Raw genomic sequence first — 18,169 nt, forward strand, 5'->3', positions numbered from 1 at the left:
TTCACAGTTACATACATGTCGTGTCCCTCTAGAAGGGTGGAATGCTAACCCCGTCGCCAGAATTGGCGAGGGGTTAGTATTCCAATTCGTATGACACCTTACTCGGCATGTTTTGATTAAGCGATACCAAAGATAGCAAATAACCTCGAGGATTATAATGCACTTAAGAGTATATGGTACGCGTTATCATAGAACAGCTATTAGGACTTGGTTCCGCAAGCTGCAGACGGGCTCAGCTCATGCCAGAGCACCATCTCACATAATTCCAAGCACTCTGCCTTCAGGATTGTTAAGGCCTGCCATAGAAGTGACTGATAGGAATACATGTGTCCATTTTAGGGTTAGATGTAGGAATACTATATCTACAGCAAAGGGTGATTACACCACCTTGCCCCAGCTGTCGTGCAGCCAGTTGTGTCAGATTTAGATGGCCAGCCAGGGGTGGCATAATACATGCTGCAGCCCCTGGTAGGCCCTGGGTACACCTATGCCCTGGATACAGGGACTGATAAGGTGGCCCAGTACCAATTGGTAAATGCACCTAAGGTACACGTGTCAATTTAGAGAGAGAACAGCTAGGCTGTGGGTCTGATTAGCAGGCCCACAGCCAGGGAAAGTCGTAAACCAGTGAAGCAAAAATCTGGTGTGATCATAGGATTGCAGACCCTACTCTCCTACAAGAGTGACGAAAGAACCATACAAGTTGGTGCCATTCCTGACCTGGTGGAGGCGATGATGATAGGCACAGGCTATACAGACTTCCCCTTACTCCTTTCCAGGGCCAAAGAAGAGCACACCTGGTTCAGGGGGTGCAGCCTTCTATAGAGAAGACATACAAGGGGGTAGGTATAAGTAGAGGAAAACACACACTGAAAAGAGAAAACATAGCCAAACGGTGGTGTTAAACCGGCTGACTAACAACCCTTCTACATCCTCTATTGCAGATGGAAAGCTGGGAACACCGCATAGCTTCAAGGCAGCACAAAAGGAAGATCCCACTTTGGGAAACACCTGGGCCCAGACGGTATCAGAGGAAGACGACCAGGTAGGCCCCTGTTTCTATATATCAAGGGGTTTATTTTACAGAAGGGTTAAGAAAGCCACCAAAACTGTGAGACTGCTCCTGGTCCGGCTTCCCTTCCAGAATCAGTCCCTCCACCTAGCCCACAATCAGGCAGGCGGGGGTCATTATGGATGATAGAAGACAGAAGAATACCTCCTACGCCGCTTTTACTGGCCAGGTGTCTTCTCTGACATAAAGTGCTTTTGCACGGCCTGTCCCCTGTGCAGTGTCAGTCCCTCCCACATCCCCAGAGCACCCCTGTGTCCTCTTCCTATAATCAACACCCTTTTTCGAGGGTCGGTATGGACCTTGTAGGTCCTCTGATTGCCTCCGCTCGGGGGGTATCAATACATATTGGTGTTTGTTTATTACGCGATGAGGTGCCCTGAGGTCATACCACTCTCTAGTATGACAACCAGTAGTGTAGCCCAAGTAATGTTAGGCTTCTTTAGTCTGGTGGGATTTCGGCGGGAACTGACAGACCAAGGCACTCCCTTTATGTCTCGGCTAATGGCCAATATATGTAAACTGTTGGGAATCTGCCAGATACGGACCGCGGTTTATCACCCCCAGATGGACGGTCTGGTGGAGCGGTATAACCGCACCATTAAGAATATCTTGAGAAAAGCAGTGTCTGTGTCAGAAAAAGACTGGGACAAACAGCTACCCCTGACTCTTTTTCCCATCTGAACACATACTCAATCCTCGACTGACTACAGCCCATTTGAGCTGGTATTTGGCAGGAAACCCCATACCCTGTTGGACATGGCAGTGGAACGATGGGAGGACGATGAAGACAAAGGGAGGGGTCTCTGTGGGAAGAGGTTAGAAAGAACCTGGAGGCAGCCCAGGAGAAACAGAAAAAGACCTATGATCACCGGACAGTCCTAATGACTTTTCACGTGGGAGATAAAGTCCTTCTCCTCCTTTCCTCTACTGACAACAAACAGTTAGCAAAATGGCAGTGCCCCTTCTGAGTCACAGATTAGGTCACACCAGTCACATATAGGGTGGTCGTTACACACACGGGGAGGGCGGATCAGATATACCACATTAATGTGCTAAAAAATGGGAGGAAGACACCGACCCAGAGGCCGAGCCGTCCGCTGCCTTGTTAGTAACGGCCAGCTGTCTGCTGGCTATACCTTTCCAACCAGGGGATAAGTGCCTCATTTCAGACATGGTTCCAATGGACACCCAGTTAGACACAGAGGAAAGAAAATCCCTCCTCACAATAGTAGATAGCTACCAGGGTGTCTTCTCACCTCGGCCAGGCAGGACACCCCTTGTCCAACACAACATCAGAACCGACAGGGCTAAACCCCTCCGGTTATGACCGTATAGGATCCCAGAAGCAAAGCTGAGGGTGGTGGAAACAGGAGTGGAGGAAATGATATGAGACTGCATTATAGAGCCCTCCCACAGTCACTGGTGTTCCCCGATCTTACTAGTGCCGAAACCCAATGGCTCGCTGCGGTTCTGCGTGGATTTCCAGCAGCTGAACACTCTCTCCAGCTTTGACTCATACCCTATGCCACGGGTGGATGAGATGATAGAACAGCTAGTAAAACGGCTAGGTACCATTCCACCCTGGACCTGACAAAAGGCTAATGGCAAATAGCCCTAACACCATCAGCCCGGGAGAATACCGCTTTTTCCACCCCTTCAGGGCTATATCAGTTCAGGGTCCTGCCCTTTGGCCTTCATGGAGCACCGGCCACCTTTCAACGGCTGTTGTGTGTTGTGTTAAGGACTCACCATGTCTATACGGCTGCTTATTTGGATGGCGTGATCTTTACCCATACCTGGGATCAACATGACATCCATATACAAGCAATTTTGGACAGTCTGAGACAAGCGGGACTTACGGCAAACCCAGAAAAGTGTATGCTTGCCACGAACTCCATACGTTTCCTAGGTTACCATATAGAGGAGGGTCACATACGACCACAGGTGGACATAGTGGATGCCATCAGGACCCTGATGACTCCTACCACAAAGAAAGGGATACGGACCTTCCAGGGCTTGGTGGGCTATTATCGGAGGTTTATTTATTTATTTATAAAGTTTTATATAGCGCGAACAAGAACCCCGAAGGATATCAGAGCGCTTTACAATAAGTTGGTGGAGAGGATATAATCAAATATACACAGCAATTGTGAAGGAAAACAAAACAATACTAAACAGTAAACAATGGTACACATAAACGGTACAACATCAAGCAGACGATATGGACTGTAACTTAGTTGTGCTATGGAGCTAGGAACCAAGAGATGGCCACCTTATGATTATCACAGCCCCTTATGGTAGGAATTTGCTCATTAAGAATCTCTTGGTTTTCAGTTTGAAAGCCGTCGTCAAGGCGAGTCTGTGTACATCCGGAGGAAGAGAGTTCCATATTTTAGGGGCAGCACCAGAAACGGCTCGGTGACAGGTTCTCTTTTTACTAAGGATGATAGGTTTCAGGTGGAGAGTAGAGGCACTTCTGGAAGCCCTCTTCCCGCAGGATAATTCAAGTTTTTGAGCTAGATAAGTGGGAGTATTGAAGTGCAGGGCTTTGTGCATCAGAATTGCAATCTTTAGCTGGATTCGTGCTTCAAAGGGTAGCCAGTTGAGATTTCAGGACTGGGGAGATGTGCTCGTTTCGTTTGGAGCCTGTAATCAGTCTTGCTGCAGAATTCAGCGAGGCCCTAATTGCAGCTAAGGTGTATTTAGGAAGGCCACAGAGAGTTGCACTGCCATAGTCTAACCTTAATAAGACAAGTGCTTGTACCAACTACTTGAAAATCCTTTTGTGGCAAGAAGGGTGTGATCATTTTGAGTGTCCTCATCAGGTGGTTTGCTCCCTTACAAACGTTGCTGAAAAGAGCCTTCATACTCAGGTGCTTGTCCACTGTGACTCCAAGCGATTTGGCGGAATCTATGGTGATCAGAGGGCAGTTGAAAGTCGTGAGGTGAGGTAACCAGAGATCAATCTTGGGGGTGTGGTTTGGCGGGGAGATGAGCAAGAATTCAGTTTTGGAAGGAAGCGTTGAGCAGGAGATGATTCTCTGTTAACCAGTTTTGGGTCGATGTGAGGATAGAATGTCGTGTGAGCAGCGGTTAAGGCCATAAAATGGGCTGTCCATGCTCTCCAGTATTATCTGCTGGGTCGCCATTTTCTTCTCTTTACTGATCATGCTCCCCTTGTGTGGTTTCCCAGGAACAAGGACGCTAATGCTCGTGTGTTGAGTTGTTTTTTAGCTCTATAACCTTTTTCGTTCCAGGTGTCTCACCGGCCTGGGTCACAGCAGACCAATGTGGACTTCCTCTCTCGTTCCGCGGCAGTCTCATGGCCCGATCAGCCATGCCTTAAACTTAACTTAACTTAACGCTGCATTAAACTCTTAAAAATTTTTAGATATGAGTTCTACAAGTGAACGACTGTCACGTTGGTTTGCTTAACTTACATGGAAGTAAGATTAACTGTTGGATGCTCAGTCAAAATGAATCTCCTGATGATGACCTGGAATTTTTAACAAAAGGCCAAAACGCCGTCGACGTGACTGTGGCCGCAATTGTTGAAGGACACATTGTTTTGTTCTTGGCAATTTCAGTATTGTTCTGAAATCCTTGTCTATATATTGTCCTTTAGTCCGCCACTTGTCTGGTCTTTTGTAATTGTTAATATGTTTTATGTGTACCAGTATGTATTTCTGAGCGTGATTTTATAATTGGTTTTATTGAATAAACTTGTCCATGTTTCCAGATAATTCGTAGATGGGCCCTTGATATTACATTTTTCTGTATGTCTTTGCAATTGTTATGTTTTTTGTTTAATCTATAGTTATCTTGAGCCATTGTTTGTATGAATTATAGTTTGCCCCTGGTTCAAGGATACAGGGCTGCCCTTGTGGTGGTTAATGGTGCCTGGTGGAGAGGCACTGTGACAGGGCACCCTCCGAGACCCCCCTAGAGTGCCCCGAGGGCACAGTGAAGATCATCTTCGCGTCCACAGAGGGGTAGAGCTTGTACCAGGAAGAGAACACTGAAATAGGTGACGGAGGGGAAAGGGAGGCGTCGGGACCCGCAGAGGCTAAAGGAGAACAGGAGGAAGGGTTTAGACCTGTGGAGGCAAAAGGAGAACAGGAGCAAGCGTACACGGAGACTGACAAGGAGACGAGGGCTGAGGACCGGGAGAAGAAGTCCACAGTCCAGAGGGAGGAGGAAGACAAGAACTGCTGTGCAGAGGCCGAGTTTCACCCAAGAGAAGGCGTTTCGGATGAGGCAGCCGTGGCTCGCTCAATGGGCCACGGCTACGGACGACCGGGAGACAGTTGGGAGGGTGAGTTTTCACCCAGGTATTCTTTTCGGGCATAAAAACGTGATCCACAAACCTTAGTGAGAGGGATCGGTTATTTTGTTAGTTTTCCCCTAAAGACAGGTTTTTTAAGGCCTTTCATAGACCAGAAAGCTGGTAAAGACAATTGGGCCTGGCCTGGGGCTTGGGGGATGATTAGCATAACGGTCCAAGAGAGTTATACACACAAAAACTGGACAGTCGACCAATTTGTTGACACAGGCACCAAAAACAGGAGTATTACCAATATATTACCATGAACGGATTCCCGTGTGCAAACCTTTACCAGTGCTACCTTTACCAGTGCTATCTGTCCATGAGCACCACCCTTTCCTCAGGGTCAAACGTATTTTTTTTTTTTAAACCTTTATTGTACCTTTACAAAATCACACAGCCATTCGCCTACAACCCAAAGGGCCGGCCGCTAATAATTGAACGTTGGATGCCGTGCATCAGGATAAGTCCATATTTGATCACGTTGCTGAAAAGTAAAAGGTTTACCACACGGCAAAGTGAAGGGTACATAACTGACGATATGTTGCTAATCAGTAATGGTTTTAGTTTTCTGTTTTTTATGAAAACAACAAAAAATAACAACGAGGAAATCACATTGCGGTCATCCAAAAGTAACTAGTGCTGTTTAGCTGTATTGAAAGTCTACCCGACAGTATGTGCAACTATTTATAGTCATTGAGTCAAACCCAGATTGTCTGGCAGTAACGCCCATTTTCCTACGAGTTACTGTACACCAGTCACATCCATGTCTACCCATACTGCCAACTCCTCAGGACCCGGGCCCCCTCCCACTCACAAAGGCCTCTCCCCTCTGCAATCCCTTTGTGACACCTCAGCCGACCTCCCCCTCTTCATCTGACTCCAACGGGTCATCCTCTGGCAGAGGATCACAAATTTCACCTCGGTACACATTCCATGGGGTCCATATCTTGTTCCATTTCCCTGGACATGCACGACTCGAGTATACCGCCCTCTCCGTCACCATTATCTTATCCATGTTCATGCACCATTGCGACTTCGTCGGTAATTCTGCCACCCCCCAGCGCTGTGCGATATCTCTCTTGGCCACTATCATGCCTAACGTAACCCAAAGTTGGCCACATCTGGACAGGTCATTCGGTCCCCACACATTTAAGAGACATTGTCGCGGTTCGGGAAGTAGAGAGGTCTCCAGGGTCTGCGACATAGTGCGCATTATTTGTCTCCAATAGTCTTGGATGCGTGGGCAGTCCCAGATTGTGTGAAAGAAGGACCCCTCCTCCCCACAGCCACGGAGACAGTAAGGATGTTGTATTCTGTGAATGGGGTGTAGTAGTGTTCTCGTGTAATACACTCTGTGTAGGACCTTAAGCTGTACGAGTCTCAGCCTGGCTGAGATGCCTGTAGGAAGGTACATCCTGACTATGGTTGCCCCCAACTTTTTGCCCTGTGTTTTAGCTGGTTTTGGACATAGTCGACCTGGGATCCTGCCAATCAGGACCCCAGGCCTACTGCTCTCTCTTTAAAATGGATTCCATGTACCCTAGGTACATTTCCAATTGGTACTGGGCCACCTTATCAGACCCTGTAACTCAGGGCATAGGTGTACCCAGGGCCGCCAGGGGCTGCAGCATGTATTATGCCACCCCTGGCTGGCCTCCTAAATTTGACACAACTGGCTGCATGACAGCTGGGGCGAAGTCGTGTAATCACCCTTTGCTTTGGATATAGTAGCCTATATCTAACCATACAATGGACACCCGAGTTCCTATCAGTCACTCCTATGGCAGGCCTTGACAATCCTGAAGGCAGAGTGCATGGGCTCGTGTGAACTGTGTTCTGGCCCGAGCCGAGCCGGTTGCAGCTTGCGGAGAAAAGACCCAATGGCTGTTCCCTGATAACGCGTACCACATCGGTAACTTCGGTGTCGCGTTATCAAGACATGTCGAGTAAGGTGTCATACGAATCGGGGTGCTGCCCTCTCACCAACCCTGGCGACGAGGTTAGCATTCCGCCCTTCTAGAGGGACACGACATGTACGTAACTGTGAACCCCGGTTAAAGTTAACGAAAGCCTCAGCTCCACAAAATGGAGGCTGCCACCACAGACACGAGTCTGACCTCCTGCTGCTGGGAGTCCTTCCAGCGAGGAGCACTTGGACAAAGGGTTTCCTGTCGAGGGCGGTGTTCGCACCGTCCCAGACAGGGTTTGTGTATTCTGGGTAGGTAGGGCTTTTGCGAGAAGGTGACTGCGGAGTGGCACCCCGGTGCTCACTACGCATCTGCCGGTCGGAACCAGTTCCAGGGGCGCCAGCCCTGGCCTGGGGAAAGTCCGGCAGGGGAGAGGGGTGTAACTACCCCCCTTCCTGGTCCCACCCTTAGGGCAGGACCTAGTCATGTACCCACCCCTTTCTTTAGAATAAAGGCCGGAGCGGGGACCCTTCCAAATTAGATCATCTTTGAATCAAGAATACTTTCTACGAAAGGACTTCAAGACTCTTCTCAAGATTTCTCCCTTGTGGCTAAGGAGTAGTCACCCTGCATCAGCGGGCACCATCTAAGAACTCTGCGGTTTGCTGTAAGTCCTTCCTCAAGGAATCCGACGGCCCAGCTCGACGAGAACCGGCTTCCCTGGCACCTCTGACCTCTACCCACGTCATCAGCTCAGCTGTGATCTGTGGGTGCGACGAGACCTCGAGGGACCGGCCATCATCAGAACCTGCACGCTCTTAAAACCAGCACGACCATCGAGGTAACTCTCTGGTGAGTGCTCTGGGGTCCGAGAAGCCCCGACCCTGAGCCGCTCCAGCACCGAAGTGCAGTCTCCCAGCATCTCCACGATCTGCGTGGGGCCCTTCTGCTCGCTGCTCAGCACGTTGTCTGGTCACTAGCCGCTGGCTTGTGCCCTTCTGTGACGACATCCGAGAATCATCACTGCTGGTCTGGTTGCTCCAGACTGGCCCTTGCTTCCATCTTTGCGAGAAGCACCCCGGACCCTCCTGGTCCACTCGAGACGCCATCTTAGGCCCACCACGTGGCCCTGAGATCTGCCAAGGCTTGTTGCCCCATTCTGGGCCCAGCGACGCCGACAGCATCATCCTTCGTGGGACAGCTCGCACCTCCACCGTGGTCGCCGACAACGCCTCCTGGTCCGTGAGACTGCAGAGCCTAGCGTCGCCCACTCACCTGGTCGAGGTGACGGCCAACCGGTGCCTTCCTGGTACCCTCTGACTACTGGCTAGTAGTACGAACTTGGTCCCCTCTGCTTTCAGGTTTCTTCAATCTCCGATCCAGGCTTGGATCTCTACGAACTATTCAGCACTGGTCGCCGGCCAGCAACTCCTTTTCTTCCGGCTCCTGGCTCGTCAGCGAAGACCCCGACGCCTGTAAGACTTGTGCAGCCGCAGCCCTCGTGGCTAGGTAACTCGGCATTTCGGTGCCTGCATAGCCTCCTTACTCTAGGGTCCCGAGTCCCTCGCTTCCGACTTGCCTTATCGGGTCCGCCCGAAACCTTAACCTTCCCGTGTCCTCGGACACTTGTTTTTAAATTGTGCACTTGAAGTATTTGCTAAAGAGATTTGGTTTGTGCTTAGTACCCTGTCCTCATAAAGAGTACAGGGCTGTTGTGATTCTTAATAAATATCCTGTTTATTTTCATAACACTTGTGTGGTGTCCTTTCACTGGGTGTTCAAGGGGTACATGTGTGGTAAACAGCTGGCTTAACACGCCCTCTCGAGTCTTTAGCCTTAGACTGCTCGTATCCACGCTACTAGGATAGCTGGTCTATAGGTTGACTTACAACCAAACACCATAAGGGTCGTTGGTACGATACATAGCGGTCGCTAGAATAGCGAACGTTGCATATCGGGCCAACTTCTCACATTGGTGAGCAGCGGTTGGGATTTGAGCTTGCTGTTGTTTTACCACACGTATCCTAAGAATATCTTGTTGAAAGATCGCACAAGTACTGTCAGTACATATAACTAAAAGCTTAGAATACTCTGAGTTCTACTGAACCAGCTGTTGTAGCTCCTCAAGGCTTAGCACACCTTGGCTACAACTCTTAGCAAGGGAACAGTAGGAAAACACATAGTGTAGGTAGGTGCATCACTTACACCACACTAGAAACAGTATGTCGGGCCAGGGAGGAAACTCTGAGTCTCCCCTTGTGTCAGTTGACCCTCCACAGGTCATCCCTTCAGGATATACTGTGCTGAGCTTCAAGGAGTTAAGACGATTGTGTCACTCCCGGAAGATTCAGCAGGGGTCTAACCCCACAACGTCCTTTCTGATTGGTCTCTTGGAGACTTATGATGCCAGGAGAGCTGAGAAACTTCGTAGCTCTTCTAATCCAGAAGGAGACATGCCTCCCCTCGAGGGAACCCGAGACGATCCTGACCTCATCCACCTCGCAACTGAGAACGAAGATGTGGAGGAGGATGAGGATGAGGATCTCTCTGGGGATGAGGCAGATAAGGGACAGGTAGAAGTCGTCAGACTAAGCAGGTCCAACTTAAGCAAACATGATAGCGGTACTGGGGGACCCCTGGGGCCACTATCAGGTCAGCTTAACATTGGGAATGGACGAGCCCGATCTCTGTCAAGAGACTCTGGCAGATCCCTTCAAACCAATGGCTCTCACAACTCTTCCCAGAGAGGGATGACGTCCCCTCAGAGGAGAGTGTACGAAGCTAAGGAAAGGGCAGCCAATCTAAGGATTGAAAGGGAAGAACTTGCCCTGGCCAAAGAAAGGCTTGCCTTTGCTAGAGAGCAACAGTTAAGTGGGGCAGTCCCCACTGGTGGCAGCAATGTACCTAGTAATAGGGAAAAGAGTTTCGATACGAAACACCTTGGGAAGATAGTGCCCCCCTTTAAACAAGGGGACGACATCCACAAATGGATTACTGCTTTGGAGAGGGCCTGCACTGTGCAGGGTGTTCCCCAGAGTCAGTGGGCAGCTATCTTGTGGCTCTCCTTTGAAGGAAAAGGAAGAGACAAGCTCCTCACCACAAGGGTGGAGGATGCTAACGATTACCAAATCTTGAAAAATACACTCGTTGAAGGGTTCGGCCTAACCACTGAGCAGTACAGGGTGCTGTTCAGGGATACCCAGAAAACGCAGGCTCAAGATTGGTCTGACTTTGTTGATTGTGCCACTAAGGCTTTTGAAGGCTGGCTACTGGGTAGTAAGGTTACTGATTTTAAAGGATTGTATAATCTAATTATAAGGGAGCAAATCTTAAATAATTGTCAGAACCAGTTATTACACCAGCACCTGGTAGACTCTGATCTGACCTCTCCACAGGAATTGGGTAAGAGGGCAGACAAATGGGTCAGAACCAGGGTTAGGCCTAAAAACCAGGGTGGTGACCAGAAAAAGGAATCGACCAAGCCTCAAGAGAAGGGTGGGGATAAATCCACAGAGAAGACTTCCCAAGGGCCCCAAAACTCCAACAAGGGTGGTGGGTCCCAGAACACTCCTTCAGAACAGAAGAAACCTTATTGCCATACCTGTAAACAGGTGGGCCATTACAAAAGTGATGCCAAGTGCCCTAAAAATAGCAATAAGGAAAACATACCCCCAAGTAACACTCCCAGACCTCCTGTTACCACTAGTGGTAATCCCCCAGGTGGTGGGAGTGCCCCCAAGAATGTGGTGGGCATTACTTTGGGTCAGCAGGAGGACTATGGCCTAGCCAGGTTCCCTGACCACACTCTTGTCTGTGAGACTGGCATGGGGTTTGCCAACTTCGCTACTGGACCCCACATTTTGGGCAAGTATCGACAAGAAGTTTTAGTGAATGGTCAGAAAGTTGAGGCATTCAGAGACACAGGGGCCAGCCTCACCATGGTGAGTGACCATCTGGTCCCCTCTGCTCAACTGACCCCTGGTTTTACTTATCAGGTGACAGACATTCATGGAGTGAAGAGAAGGCATCCCATGGCAGTAGTCAAGCTCAGCTGGGGTAATGTCACAGGGCCCATGAGAGTGGCAGTGGCAGATAACCTACCTGTAGATTGCTTACTGGGGAATGACCTGGAACTCTCAGCATGGGCTAAGGTGGAGCAAGAAACTCACTCCAGAATGATAGGCCTATCCAGACAGGTTAGTGGGGCAGTAATAGCTACAGCCCCAGTCCAAGCACCATTCCTCCCCGAAAAGGTTGGAAGGGCAGTGGTAGCCACTGCCCAGGCTCAGACAGACTTTCCAGAACAGGATAGGAGGGCTGTGACAGTCACAGCCCAAACACAGACTGAGTGCCCTCCTGAAAAGGTTGGCAAGGTTGAAATGGTCTCAGCCTCTACTCAAACAGATAGTGAGGTTGTGAAGCCTGAAACAATGGATCACTCCACTCAAACAGAGAGCATTGAGGAGGAAGAAGAGTCTTCCCCCTCCCAGACACTAGGTGAGAGCCAGCCTCCTCAGGGAACTGACTCTACCCCTGTTGAAGGAACTGCCCCAGAGGTAGTCAGGCCTAGCCTGGCAGAGCCCCTGATGGCAGTGGACCCTTCCCAGGTGGGACCCAGTCTGGAGCAGGTAACCTGCACCTCTCTACCCTGCCTCAGTCAGCCCAGGGCTGAAGAGATCAGGGAGGCCAGTGGTGGACCCAAAAGGGCCCCCTGTCCGAAAGAACCCCTTAATCAGCAGATTAGGATCACTGAAGCTAGTAAACCTAGCCAAGTGAAAATAAGACAGACTCCTGAGGGATCCCCCTTAAAAGTAGTTAGGGAACTCCCACAGCTGGACACTGTTGGGCACAGCCAAACATGGGGCCTAAAAACCCCAGACCTGACCTGTCCCTCCAGTAAGCCAAACAGAGGGACTCAGCCTCCAGCTTTAGGTAGCCAGAGACTGACCCTGAGAGCTCAGTGCATCTCAGCTAAAGAAAGAAAGGCGCACATGATGAATGGTGATTGGAGGAAGTTGAGCCCAAAGGTAGAGGAGCCTCACTTCAGTACTCCATCCCAGCATCAGCCTTCTTCTTTCCCAAGACACACCAGAGACAGAGATTCCCTATGGTGGAGACCCTCAGATACCCTTAGGGTGAGGGGTTGCCTAGTGGACCATGACACAGGGGGAAACCAAGCCAGAGCTGGTCCTTCCTTATATGGCCACTTAGGTAATAGAGGCTTACCTGGACAAGGATAGCCATATCTCCTTTCGTTTGGGGGGGGGTTGTGTAGGAAGGTACATCCTGACTATGGTTGCCCCCAACTTTTTGCCCTGTGTTTTAGCTGGTTTTGGACATAGTCGACCTGGGATCCTGCCAATCAGGACCCCAGGCCTACTGCTCTCTCTTTAAAATGGATTCCATGTACCCTAGGTACATTTCCAATTGGTACTGGGCCACCTTATCAGACCCTGTAACTCAGGGCATAGGTGTACCCAGGGCCGCCAGGGGCTGCAGCATGTATTATGCCACCCCTGGCTGGCCTCCTAAATTTGACACAACTGGCTGCATGACAGCTGGGGCGAAGTCGTGTAATCACCCTTTGCTTTGGATATAGTAGCCTATATCTAACCATACAATGGACACCCGAGTTCCTATCAGTCACTCCTATGGCAGGCCTTGACAATCCTGAAGGCAGAGTGCATGGGCTCGTGTGAACTGTGTTCTGGCCCGAGCCGAGCCGGTTGCAGCTTGCGGAGAAAAGACCCAATGGCTGTTCCCTGATAACGCGTACCACATCGGTAACTTCGGTGTCGCGTTATCAAGACATGTCGAGTAAGGTGTCATACGAATCGGGGTGCTGCCCTCTCACCAACCCTGGCGACGAGGTTAGCATTCCGCCCTTCTAGAGGGACACGACATGTACGTAACTGTGAACCCCGGTTAAAGTTAACGAAAGCCTCAGCTCCACAAAATGGAGGCTGCCACCACAGACACGAGTCTGACCTCCTGCTGCTGGGAGTCCTTCCAGCGAGGAGCACTTGGACAAAGGGTTTCCTGTCGAGGGCGGTGTTCGCACCGTCCCAGACAGGGTTTGTGTATTCTGGGTAGGTAGGGCTTTTGCGAGAAGGTGACTGCGGAGTGGCACCCCGGTGCTCACTACGCATCTGCCGGTCGGAACCAGTTCCAGGGGCGCCAGCCCTGGCCTGGGGAAAGTCCGGCAGGGGAGAGGGGTGTAACTACCCCCCTTCCTGGTCCCACCCTTAGGGCAGGACCTAGTCATGTACCCACCCCTTTCTTTAGAATAAAGGCCGGAGCGGGGACCCTTCCAAATTAGATCATCTTTGAATCAAGAATACTTTCTACGAAAGGACTTCAAGACTCTTCTCAAGATTTCTCCCTTGTGGCTAAGGAGTAGTCACCCTGCATCAGCGGGCACCATCTAAGAACTCTGCGGTTTGCTGTAAGTCCTTCCTCAAGGAATCCGACGGCCCAGCTCGACGAGAACCGGCTTCCCTGGCACCTCTGACCTCTACCCACGTCATCAGCTCAGCTGTGATCTGTGGGTGCGACGAGACCTCGAGGGACCGGCCATCATCAGAACCTGCACGCTCTTAAAACCAGCACGACCATCGAGGTAACTCTCTGGTGAGTGCTCTGGGGTCCGAGAAGCCCCGACCCTGAGCCGCTCCAGCACCGAAGTGCAGTCTCCCAGCATCTCCACGATCTGCGTGGGGCCCTTCTGCTCGCTGCTCAGCACGTTGTCTGGTCACTAGCCGCTGGCTTGTGCCCTTCTGTGACGACATCCGAGAATCATCACTGCTGGTCTGGTTGCTCCAGACTGGCCCTTGCTTCCATCTTTGCGAGAAGCACCCCGGACCCTCCTGGTCCACTCGAGATGCCATCTTAGGCCCACCACGTGGCCCTGAGATCTGCCAAGGCTTGTTGCCCCATTCTGGGCCCAGCGACGCCGACAGCATCATCCTTCGTGGGACAGCTCGCACCTCCACCGTGGTCGCCGACAACGCCTCCTGGTCCGTGAGACTGCAGAGCCTAGCGTCGCCCACTCACCTGGTCGAGGTGACGGCCAACCGGTGCCTTCCTGGTACCCTCTGACTACTGGCTAGTAGTACGAACTTGGTCCCCTCTGCTTTCAGGTTTCTTCAATCTCCGATCCAGGCTTGGATCTCTACGAACTATTCAGCACTGGTCGCCGGCCAGCAACTCCTTTTCTTCCGGCTCCTGGCTCGTCAGCGAAGACCCCGACGCCTGTAAGACTTGTGCAGCCGCAGCCCTCGTGGCTAGGTAACTCGGCATTTTGGTGCCTGCATAGCCTCCTTACTCTAGGGTCCCGAGTCCCTCGCTTCCGACTTGCCTTATCGGGTCCGCCCGAAACCTTAACCTTCCCGTGTCCTCGGACACTTGTTTTTAAATTGTGCACTTGAAGTATTTGCTAAAGAGATTTGGTTTGTGCTTAGTACCCTGTCCTCATAAAGAGTACAGGGCTGTTGTGATTCTTAATAAATATCCTGTTTATTTTCATAACACTTGTGTGGTGTCCTTTCACTGGGTGTTCAAGGGGTACATGTGTGGTAAACAGCTGGCTTAACACGCCCTCTCGAGTCTTTAGCCTTAGACTGCTCGTATCCACGCTACTAGGATAGCTGGTCTATAGGTTGACTTACAACCAAACACCATAAGGGTCGTTGGTACGATACATAGCGGTCGCTAGAATAGCGAACGTTGCATATCGGGCCAACTTCTCACAATGCCTACCTCTTTTGGGGATGCTAGTGCCTCATGCCATTCGTGTTCGCCAGGGCGTTCACTTCCCCTTCCCATCTCTCTTTCAATGAGGTCAGCGGGTCAGGTAAGTTATTAAGGAGCTTGCGGTATGTCAATGACGTCGCTCGCTCGCTCAATCATGAAGTCAATTAGAAGACGATCCTCCAGCGGGGATGATTCTGGTATATCCACCTCGGAGGGGATGGCCATGAGCAAAGCATGGCGTATCTGGATGTAGCGGTATGATTCTTGTGGCCCCAGTTCGTACAGTTCCTTCAGGTGGTCAAATGTTATAACCTCTCCTCTTTCCCACAGGTCACCCACCGTGGATATCCCAATGGTGTCCCAGTGAGAGAAGCCCTTGCTGTATCTCAAATTTCCCAAGGCACGTGCATCCCAGAGCGGGGTGAGTTTGGTAATTTTCCCCTTCCAGCCCAGCGCCGCTAGTGCTGTATGCCACAACGCTGCGGTAAGTCTAGTGGGTCCCGCTAATTTTCACACTCGACGTTGGTCATAGAGTGGGGCCAGCATAGTATTGGTACCCAGTTGTGCCCTATCTGCTTGGAAAGCTGGGTCAGTCTGTGGAGCATGAATCCACTGGTTAATGGGCTTAAGGTGAGCTGCCCAGTAATACAGTTTAAGATTCGGCAACGCGATTCCACCATCGTACCAACCCCTGTGTAATTTGGCTTGCGCAATACGCGTCGGGCGATTGCTCCACAGCAAACCAGAAACCACTGCTGCCACCTTTTTGAAATACCCTGGCGCCACTGGATACGGCGTGTTCTCCAGTATGTTTAGGAAGCGGGGCAAGGACATCATTTTGTATAGCGCTGCTTTTCCCAGCATTGTTAAGGGCAACCCCGCCCAGAACTTGGTGTCTTGTTTAAGCCGTTCCAAGGGTGGTGCCAGATTCAGTTGTACAAATTCCGTTGGGTCCATTGTGACATGGATCCCCAAATATTTAAAAGAGGAGCCAGCTAACCTTAAGGGGCAGTCGGGGCCCAGTACCGGGACCGGGCCTTTCAGAACATACATTTCTGATTTATTCCAGTTGATCGTATAACCTGAAATTTTACCATGATCATCGCATAGGTCCAAGAGCACCGGTACACCACGCTCGGGGTCTGTTAAGTATACCAGTATGTCGTCAGCGTAAAGGGACAGCCGGTCCTCCCAGCCTTCCTTCCATTGTATCCCTTTAAGTAAGGGTGTTTGCCTTATCAAATTCGCTAGTGGCTCTAGGGAGAGCGCGAAGAGCAATGGCGAGAGGGGGCAGCCCTGGCGGGTGCCTCTCCCCAAAGGGAATGTTCGAGAAATGTGCCCATTTGCTACCACATGTGCCACTGGTTTCGTGTAAAGCAGTCTGATCCATGATATAAATTTCAAGCCGAAGCCCAGACAAACAAGAACCTCAAACAGGTAGTTTCATTCCACTTGGTCAAATGCCATTTTCGCATCTAAGGCCAGTATTACTGCTTGATCGTGGATCAAGTCCGCTCTCGCCAGTACCCCATGCACCTTGCGAAGGTTCAGTGCCGTGTTCCTATGGGGCATAAACCTGGATTGATCCGGATGTATGAGGTCAGGTAGATGCGCCATCAACCGGTTAGCAAGGAGTTTGGCCAAGATTTTACTTTCCGCATTCAGCAAAGAGATAGGGCGGTATGAGGAGCAATCCTCTTGCGGTTTCCCAGGTTTGGGAATCGCTACTATAGTGGCTGTTCTCTGATCGAGCGGAAGTTCACCCTTTTCTAGGCATTCCTCGTACATGGCGAGTAAATATGCACTTAGCTCCTCTGATTGGGACTGATACCATTCTACTGGAATGCCATTTGGTCCAAGCGCCTTGCCAGGTTTCAGCGCTCGTATAGCCAATTGTATTTCATCTCTAGTTATGGCCGCATCTAAGTCGGCTGCTGCTTCTGGCTGCAATATTGGGGTTTCTTTCCTGCCCAGTGCCGCTCGTGCCATGTCAGTAGACACTGCCCATTCTGGGGTATAAACTTCCTCAAAATGTGTCGCCAGTGCTTCCACTATCCGTTCAGGGCTTGTCTGAATTCCACCGCTGCTATCTCTCACCTGTTGGATCCCCCTTGAACTACCCCCCCCCCCTCTTATCTAGCCAGGCCAACATCTTTCCCGCCTTATCTCCCACATCATATATCCTGTTCCGTGTATCAGTTATGTGTCCCTTCACCATCTGCCGAACATGTTCCGTGTACAGCTGCTGGTGGAGTGTAAGTGTGTGCGCCGTGTCTGTTGTGGGGTGTGCCTCGTGTAAAGTTGTCATGTCGCGAAGTGTCGATTCGAGCTTAGACTGTTCGGCAGCTTGCTCCCTTTTGTGGCCCGTGATTGAGTTTATTGCCTGCCCCCTCAATACCGTCTTGTAAGCCCCCCATAGCACCTCCGAAGAGGTTACAGTGGCCACATTTTCTTCCAAGTATTGTGTTGTAGACTTCCGGAGGTTTTTCCTGATTTTCGGGATTTTAAGGTACGATGCCTGAATGGGATATATACGGCTGCAGGACTTTTCTTGAGTAGAAACTGTCAGGGTGATCGGGGAGTGATCTGATATGCCTCTAGGGTGGATGTCTACGGTATCGACGTGTTGTAAGCCGTCACCCAGAGCTAAAAAGTAATCAATTTGTGAAAGGCTGTTGTGTACCGTGGAATGAAATGTGTATTGCCTATCCTGGGGGTGGACGTGCCGCCAGATGTCTACTAGACCCATTGCTGTCAGGAATCATTGAAACCGGGAAGGTCCCCCGGTCGGGCCCGTCGCTGGGAATTTGTCAAGTTGTGTGTCTATTGTAGCATTAAAGTCCCCTCCCAAAATTACCTCACCCTCGGGGAGGGACAACAAAAATTCACTGAGCGCCGGAAGCATTATTGAGTGAAGGGATGGCGGGATATATACCGATACCACAGTTAGGGGGCGACCCTCCCATTGTTCCTGCAGGGCTGCAAAGCAACCCTGCCCGTCAGTTTTCGTGCCTAGTGGGATGAATTGCAAGGACTTTTTAATCAAAATGCCAGTGCCCCGTGAGCCCGAGGTGAACTCCGAGTGGGCCACCATCTTGTACCCCCTCCTGT

The sequence above is a fragment of the Lissotriton vulgaris genome, chromosome 1_1, assembly GCF_964263255.1.
Source record: "Lissotriton vulgaris chromosome 1_1, aLisVul1.2, whole genome shotgun sequence".
Lineage (NCBI taxonomy): Eukaryota > Metazoa > Chordata > Amphibia > Caudata > Salamandridae > Lissotriton > Lissotriton vulgaris.